Below are 9,403 nucleotides of genomic sequence, written 5' to 3'. Positions count from 1 at the left end.
CATTGTCAAATGCTCAGTTTCTACTAGAGCTTTGTATCATGCCAGTAGTTGCTTTCTGAATGGTCAAGTTATGGAAGGCATTGCCTTACTCTAGAACCCTAGGAGTTTGTGCTGTGATTCTCCTTTTAGGTCCAGCCAGATTTTACACAGCATCATTATCTTTCACCTAGCACCTTGGGATCTGCCACATCATTATGAACTGAGTGGAAAAGCAGTTTGTATCACAGCTTGGAACTGCTGCTGAGTCCTCTCTTCTCAAAACTGGTAGCCTTTTGAGTCACCTGACTTAACTGGCATCTGATCAATGCCATTTGAGTCACCTGATAAATGGGTTAGAGCATTGTTTACAAGTGGCTACCTGCAAAACCCAGAAGTAAATCAAATACCATTTATACCATTTCTGTTCTTGGTGGTAAGAGATGAAAGATGCAAGAACTTTTCGTTTACCATGAAGGAGATATCCAGACATACCTGATACCCACACTCTTAAAAATGTGATCAATGTTGCAGGATCTTAAACATCTGTAACTTATCTCTCACCTTTGGGCATACATGTATTTTACTAGGGCACTTAGAATATTTGCCATTTCCTGCTTCCTAGATTCAATTAATATGATTTAATCAATATAATGGATCAATATGATATTATGAGGAAGAATAAAATAATCAAAGTTCTTTTGAACTGTATTATGACAAAGAACAGGAGAGTTGACCAGCCTTGGGAGCGTACATAGGAAAGCATTCACAGTTTTGAGTGAATATGAACTCAATCTTCCCAAGTGAATGCAAATTGCTTTTGATCTTCTCTCCTGCTGGGGATTTTGTTTTTAAATTTTTTTAGTGTTTATTTTAGAGAGAGAGAGAGCACGAGAGCACATGAGTAGTAGAGGAGCAGAGAGCAAGGGAGACACAGAATGTGAAGCAGGCTCTAGACCCTGAGCTGTCAGCACAGAGCCCAACACAGGTCTCGAACTCAAGAACCATGAAATCATGACTTGAGCTGAAGTTGGAAGCTTAATCAACTGAGCCATCCAGATGGCCCCTTGCTAGGGATTTAAAGAACACATTTGCCAGATCAAAATCACATAGCAATTGGGGAGGGGAAAAAAAAAATCACATAGCAAGTGCTGTGTTGACAGATTCAACCAAAGATACAACACCTGGTATATACTCTATGATTACATATACCATTTAAGTTTATGAACCCATTATTTCACATGGCCCATCTGGCATAGGGGCACCATACTGATAAGCCAACCCTCCTGAAACCTTCAGGTCTTTTAGGCGGACATTAATCTCTGCATTTCCACTCGAGTGAGATAGGGTTTCCAATTTACTATCTTTGCTGAGGAGTGGGGAGGAGAGAGGCAGTTGCAGGGGCTTCCACTTGGCTCTTCCTATTCTAATGGTTTTTACTTCACAGATCAGAGAATTAATGTGATGGTTCTACCAGTTGTTAAATATATCCATTTCAATTATGCACTCAGCAACTGGAGACACAAATTAACTGGAGTCACCATGATACAGATTTGGGTCAGGATTTTATTACCTTGCACCCATATGCCCACTCTAACAGGAGGTTATAGGATTCCCTGAATCAATGTAGTTCACCCTGTATTCAACAGCCCTTTAAAGAGCTGGGTATTTTCCATTTTTTCAATGTACCATTACTCTGAGAAGAAGGCCACAGGTTACATTGGAAAAGGTATGAGTATGTAGTGCATACACTAGTGGCATTGCAGAGAACTTCAGAAGGAAGAAGTTTCTTTAATCATATTGCCTTTAATCAATGCGCTCTGGATTTGAACCAGCTCGTATCTGGAAACAGCTCCAGAGATCATGGTTTTCCACTCGGGCATCTGACATCTGCCTTGTGTTCACCAGTTCTTAATTGTGTTGTTTTGGTTGTTGTTACATAGGTCAACAAGACCCTCATTAACTTCTGATCTATTTTGCTCTTAGGAATACCCATGGTCTATAGAATATCATAGATCCCTTACATTTTATGGATCCCTGATTGATCATTACATTTATTTGATGGTTAAATGCTGCCAACTACCTTTGCTGTTCTGAAATTCTATCACTCACTCAATGATGCTACAGCATCTCTTACTGTCATTTCTGGCCTGCAAAGGACAGTTACCATTGAGCCTGTCAACTATGTCAATACCTACTCACTACAGCAATCTTACTGCTTTAATGAAAGGATGTCTTCTAGGCTCTCCCAAGGAACAGTCAGCTGGTAGATTCTCTAGGCATACAAAGTAAAACCATTCTAAGAAGCCCACTACTCTGAGCCTCCTGACCTTCTCCTTAATACCTACCAAAGCAATTCTGACATCTCCTTTACTGTAGATTACCAGTGTGTCCAAGCTTCAAGCTGCCATTCTTAAAGGGTGTTAGGACTTGCTGAAACATATTAAATCATTAGCCACTGCAGAGTGTCCCTATATCAATAACCTCTCTCCTACCCAGCTTTACACACTGCTAGTCCAATACTCTCAAGATCCATTATCTTATGAAATTCTTGGTTTCAACTGATACATATATTAATCTGTGGCTTTTCTTCTGAATAAATAATTTTCATATACAGTAGAGACTATAGTTTTTACTGTCTGTGTTAAAATCTAATAGTAGTTATTGATGAAGAAGCAACGAGGGGAGGTCAGGGCTCTAACATCACCTTGTGAGGCAACTAAGATAGGCCTTGAGTGGTCTCTAGGTATTAGAAGGCCACTTTCTTCAGCCAGGGGGAAAAGACCCTTCTCTGAATTCCCAGAAGGCTCAGAAATCTGGAGGCTTAGAGACTTCAAGCACATCTGCCCAAATGTTCCCGTCTCAGAGTCTCTCTCCTTCCTTTTTGGGACTTGAGATCAGCACAGGAAACATGTCAACCTGTGCATTCAATCTCTTTATAATTCTGCCACCCTTTGAATCAAATTCTGGGCTGAATGGCCAATACAGTATGGCCTCTTATTACGAAGAATAATATCTGGCTTTCTTAGCATGTTCAGAATTTATAAGAATCTATCATTCTCTTTCCCCAAAGCTTTTAGAGAAGTTGACAACAACCAGCCAACTCCACAATCTTTATAACTACAATTGCCTCATATCGTTTAAGTGCTGAAGCTATTTCACACAACAAAAGTTTCTCCTTCAACCTGTACTTCCTAATCTACCATAGGTAAAGTGACTGTGTCTTAGTAATTGTGCTGCTATAGTACACCAGAAGTTTGTAACACTCTTTTTCACCATTACCAATCACATCTTTGTTGCCATCTAATCAGTGTAGTAAACAGGCTCCCAAATTTTGTCTTGCGGGTCTGCTTTCTAGGCTATTTCTAATTCTAACTATCTTAGTTTTAGGTTGTTTCCAAAGCAGACTCTAAGACAGACTTTGGTGCAGGTAGATTTTTGAGGAAGTGATCTCAGGAAGCACAAGTAAGGGAGTGGGGAAAAGAGACAGGAAATACAGAAAAAGCAACAAAGTGTCGATCTGGGGACACTTTAAGAAGCTGTGTAAAGTGCATCTGAGAATTGTTCCACCAAAGGACAGAGAACCTGGAGGAATTATCTACTAATGCCTATTCCCCATTGGTTGCCCTTGGGAGCATTAACTTCTTTAAATTTTGGCTCAGTAAGCTCCCACGGTGCCAAAGAAGAAGACAGTAGGGGTGCTCAGGGAAGGAACCTGTCAGCATGATGGAAACGGTCCACCACAACTGCAAGGGAACTTAGACATGGGCCAAGGGAAAATAGAGTAGGGCATTCACAGTTTTGCTTCAAAATAATACTGAATAATGAAAAAGAACACAGTTTGAATAAAATAACAATGTCTCTGCCCCCAGTTCCTGGTACTGAGCTCCTAAAACCCTAGGAATTTCCTAAGTGATAGGGGCACAAAGAGCACCTTTTCTTTCTAAAATTTGTTTTTAACCCTGGTTCCTGACACAAGGAACTTCTAAATTCCTTAAAATTTCCTGCATGATAGGAGAGTATTTTTTTCTGATAAAGTGTCACTTGATGGGCTCCTGGAGTGTGGCTGTTTACCAGAAAGGTCAAGTCATAATTCGAAGATTGTAACTTTCAGCCCCACTCCCCACTCTTCCAGGAAGAGGAAAGGAGCTGGAAATTAAGTTAATGAGTCATGCCTACGTGATAAAGCCTCCATAAATATCCTACAAGTATGGCATTCAGAGAGCTTCCAGGTTGGCGAACACATTCACACATGTAGAGGTTGGCGCATCCCAACTCCCATGCTTGGGACCATTCTAGACCTTATGCATATCTTCATCTTCCTGTTCATCTGTATCCTTTATATAATAAACTGATAAACATAAGTATTTCTTAGTTCTGTGAGCTGTTCTCGCAAATGATCAAACCCAACAAGGAGGTCATGGGAAACTCTGATTATAGCCAGTATGTCAGAAGCACAGGTGACAACCTGACAATACAACTGGCATCTGAGGTGGATTGTGGGCCATCTTACAGGACTAAGCTCTTAATCTCTGGGGTCTGTGCTAACTCTGGTTAGTGTCAGAACAGAAGTGATTATAGAACACCCCATTGGTGTGGTGTCAGAGAATTGGTTGATATGTGGAAAACATACACATCTTGTATCAGAAGCATGGTGAGTGTGGTATTAGTGTAAGAGTAAAGGAGAAATACGAGAGTGCTTTTCCCAGAATATATACAATCTATTCTAAATCTACTGGGGTTAGCCCTGCATATCGTTACAACTGATGAGAAGGTTAGTGAACTGGCAGTTCTACCCTGAAGGCAAAAACAAAGAGATAACAGTATGGAAAATATGAAAAGGCTAATGAAGACACTGTGACATCTGAAAAGAGATAGACAATGACCAGTAGAGCAGAACATGAGGTCCTAAAACTGTCCCACAAACACATGGTCACTTGGGTCTATGACAGAGCTATACTGCAGGTTATGGAAGAAAGGAAAGACTGTTTAAATGAATGGTGCTAGGACTACTGCTTATCCTGAAGAAAAGGTGAAATTGGATTCAACCCTAACACCACTACATAAATCAAATCCAAATGCACTCATGGTAAAGAATAAATTCCAAGGGAACTCTTGGTTTCACACAGATGTCAAAGATGTTATGTGGTGGGGAGGAGAGAGGGTGTTTCAGTGGTTATTTATTATGGACAAAATCACTATAAAGAAAGGGTCACTTGATAAGAAAAACACACTAGCAGAAAGATACCATGGCAACCCACCTAGTTCATTTCTCCTCTATCATTTTTGGGATTAAAATGTCACTTAATGCCAGAGACCTGTCATTCCCCAAACTGACAGTGCATCAGATCTCCAAAGCATTCTTAAACTGAATTCTCAGGCCCCATTTTGGACTTACTCAATCAGAACCTCTGGAAGATAGTACCTAGGAGTTTGAATTTTTAATAAGTCTTTCCAGGAAATTCTACCACATAGCCAGAATTAGGAACCACTGTACCAGATCATTATTAGATCTCAGAATTCATTGAGAAAATAGAAGCTACAAGATAGGAATGTCATTGGGGTGCCTGGGTGGCTCAGCTGGTTAAATGTCTGACTGTTGATATCTGCCCAGCTCGTGATTTCATGGTCTGTGAGTTCAAGCTCCGAGTCAGGCTCTGACCTGGCAGTGCGGAGCCTGCTTAAGATTCTCTCTCCCTTTCTCCTTGCCCCTCCCGCACTCGTGCTCTTGCACGTTCTCTCTCAAAATAAATAACTAAACTTAAAAAAAAAAAAAAAAACAGACAGGAATGCCATCAAATCTGGTTGCAGTCAAGTGGCCCCACTCCCATCAGATTGCATCTCTCCATTGGCTCTGAGTCTCCAACTGTTCCTCTCTGTAAGGACCTGATTTCTATAATTATACCTTCTCTTCCTTGACTTTTAGCAGCACACCTTTGTTTGGGGACCACTCTTCTTCCTTGCTTCCATAACATCACATTTGCCTGATTCTGCTCTTCCCTCTCTAGCCATTCTCCTCTGGGCTCTTTGGTCTTTCCTCCTCTACCTGATGTTGGAATAGTGGAGGCTCAGTGTCTTAGTCATTTCAGGCCATACACATTACCATTGACTGGCTAGCTTAAACAACAAACAAGCTTTCTCACAGTTCAGGAGGCTGGAAGTTCAAGTTCTTGGTGAGGGCCCTCTTTCTAATTTAGAAAGGGCCATCTTCTTGCTGTCCACACATTCTAGAAAGGAACTAGCTAGCTCACTGGCCTCTTATAAGGGCACTAAATACACTCATGAAGCTCCACCCTCATCACCTAACTACCTCCTACAGGGTCCATCTCTAAATACCATCACGGCAGTATTAGGATTTCAACATGAATAGGGGGGCGGAGTGGGAGGTGGGATGTAGTCAGTATACTGCACCGAGGAACACTGCATCCTCTTCTCCACATTGTCTACGGGATCTCATCCAGTCCCACTTCTCTTCCATTCTATTTCTACCATCATGTTCCAAGCAATTGCTATCTTACTTGGGTGACTGCCACAGTCTGCAACCTGGTCTTGCTTCTACAGTTCCTGCACACTAGCCAGCTTTGAAAATTCAAGCAGATCTCCCAGGCTAAAAATCCCCCATGGCCTCCTTAGTGAAACCCTTACCATGGCTAAGAAGCCCTTTCAGGTCTGGCCCCTGCCTCCCTTTCCATCCTCCACTCTTGCCATACCCCTCCACTAACCCTTACACCCAGGTCACAGTGCTTATTTCCTTTAGGGTACTTTCATCATTTGAAATTATCTATTGATTTGTTTGTTGTCTGTTTCCACCTTCTCTAAGAGCAAATTTATCATTTGACCCTTAAACTGTTCCTTCATTTCTGTTTTGCTAGTTTCATCAAAGATGATATCATATTTTCATTTTTTAGGACTTGAAATGATTTCTTGGTTCTCTTTTCCTCACAATTTTATTTCCTAACCATAGTCACAAATTGATGGTGATGATCCTCAATTCAGTTCTTCCTTTTTCTATACTGTTTTTTCCCTAGTCCAGTGGATGCGGGTCATTTTTGTTATGAAAGCAATAGGCAGATGGGAAACCACCTACTGGATGAGTGACTGGAGCAAGTTACTTAATTCCCTGCGCCTCACCATCTATAAAATAGAGAGAATAACAATACAAACATGGAGCAGATGCTTTTTGTACCCCTCAGCCCACTTTGAAATCAGCCCAGCCAGGGGAGAAAGTTCTGGGCAGTTGCTAACATTCCACCCCAAGCATGATGAGTTACATAACTCTACTCTTCTGTGGCAGCATAGCCTGGGAAGTATCTGAAAATTCAAATTCCTGGCGACAACCCTCAACCAATGGTGGATGGCAGTCAGTGGATAAATGCCCTAGGCTTCACCTTCCTGAAGGTAATTCCAAGGCAGAGTCTACATTGTTTCTCACAGGGCCCCCAAGAGGATAAAAAGTCAGAGATATAACCAGTTTAATATTCATCCTTCCTTCATCTCATTCTCCCTGCCTTTATTCCTGTCTCCTCCCCCTCACCAGATCACATCCCAAATAAACTACCTACACCATGCCTGATTTTAGGGGACACTAAACTAAAGTAGTAAGTCTACCAGTTAGGGTCCAGGTAGGAAAAAAAATGAACCCTTTAAGTTGTACAATTAAACAAACTTTAGGGGAGCCTGGGTGGCTCAGTTGGTTAAGTGTCCGACTTCAGCTCAGATTGTGATCTCACAGTTTGTGGGTTTGAGGCCCGCATCGGGATCTGTGCTGACAGCTAGCTCAGAGCCTGGAGCCTGTCTTTGGATTCTCTGCCTCCCTCTCTCTGACCCTCCTCTGCTTATGCTGTCTCTCTCTGTCTCTCAAAAACAAAACAAAAACAAACAAAAAGATTTTAGTAAAAGTATTCGTGAAGATGAGGTAGATTTAGGAAAACAACAGATGTATGGAACCCAAGAACTAGTAAGAGTGGGGAGCTGTTACTACCCTTAAGTCTGAGGGAATCTTGGGCTTCCAGTGGAAGGATGAGGGCCAGGATGAGTGTGAAGCAAGCAGGTACCTCCAGAAGAATGTTTAGGAGGCACCTGCTCTCACACTTATGTAAGTGCCAGCCTGAGAGTGAGTGCCTCTTTAGATTTTGCATATTAGGCCTCTGCTTGTGGCACCCTAGTCCCTACCTTGAAAAGAAGACAACATAGGGTGTCATTTTTCTCTCATCCTTTGATTTCTTACTGATGCCTCCAGCTTGCTGAACCCAAATTTGAAATCAGAGCTTAGGGGAGATTTACATCAGCCTTATAGGAGACAGAAAGGTAGAGAATAGTAAATGGAAAATATCCAATCCAGCGTAGTATCTCACAGTGTTACAATGATTAGATGATTAAGATAAAAACTGCTTAGAAAAGAACCTGAAACACGCTGTTGTTGCTGTTACTATTATTGTCCATATGATGCAAAAGTTTAAATACATTATGAGGGATTCATGGACTCTCTAAAAGTACATGTATAAACTGAGTTCAAGGACAAAGAATGCCAGGCTTCAAGTAAGCTCCTTTCATTGTACGGTGAGCCTTGACAAACCAGTCTTTAAACTTTTTTTTTCCCTTCTAACTCAGTCTTTCCAGCCTTTATAGATCATGGCACCCATAGAAAATGACAATATTTTTAAAAAGAAGAAGAAAAAAGAAAATGGCTATATTTGTTCAACACTGGAGTGAAAAGATGAGCCTACTCTCAGCCTGAAGCAATTGGCCCAGAAAGCTGACTTGGGAAACAAACTTATCAGGTTGTTTGGTAAATAAAACAATCAGAGTAAATCAAGTTCAAATTCAGTCAGGCAGTCTGTAGATTTTGAGTATCTATTTGTGCCAGGTACTGTTGTGGTCCTATGGCCACAGTGGTGAATAGGAGAGATGAAATTCTAATCCCCAAAGAGGTGAAAGGGGATTGGGTGTGTGATAAGAGGTAACTAAGGCATTTAAGAGGAATGAGATAATGATTCTGACTGCTTGTGTGTGGAAGCAAGACTGAGGAAAGAGGAAAAGCAGAGGGACTGGTTAGAAGACTGTCACAGTGGCTCAGACCAAGGTTGAGTGGTGGAAGTGATGAGGCTGGTTAAACGGTTAGATTTGGGATATATTTTGGAGACAGATCCCACCAAATTTACCAATGAATCAGATGACAAAGTAACCAAGAGGACGGTGCTGCCACTTACTGAAATGGAAGAGGTTACAACATGAAAGGGGTTGGGATCCAGGGCACTAGATGAAGACTGATCCTGGGAAAAGATCAAGGACAGTGGGAAAGTGAACTCACATGGGAAGGGAGCAGAACTGTCTAGAAGCTGCGTTATTTGAAATTTGGGGTTGTGAACTGGAATTCTTAGTTCTTAAATAGTACCTAATTTAACTCTACTGAATATGTCTATTTTGT

This window comes from Hyaena hyaena, unplaced genomic scaffold, assembly GCF_003009895.1.
Source record: "Hyaena hyaena isolate Hyena2069 unplaced genomic scaffold, ASM300989v1 scaffold_407, whole genome shotgun sequence".
NCBI lineage: Eukaryota > Metazoa > Chordata > Mammalia > Carnivora > Hyaenidae > Hyaena > Hyaena hyaena.
This window is presented reverse-complemented; position numbering follows the sequence as displayed.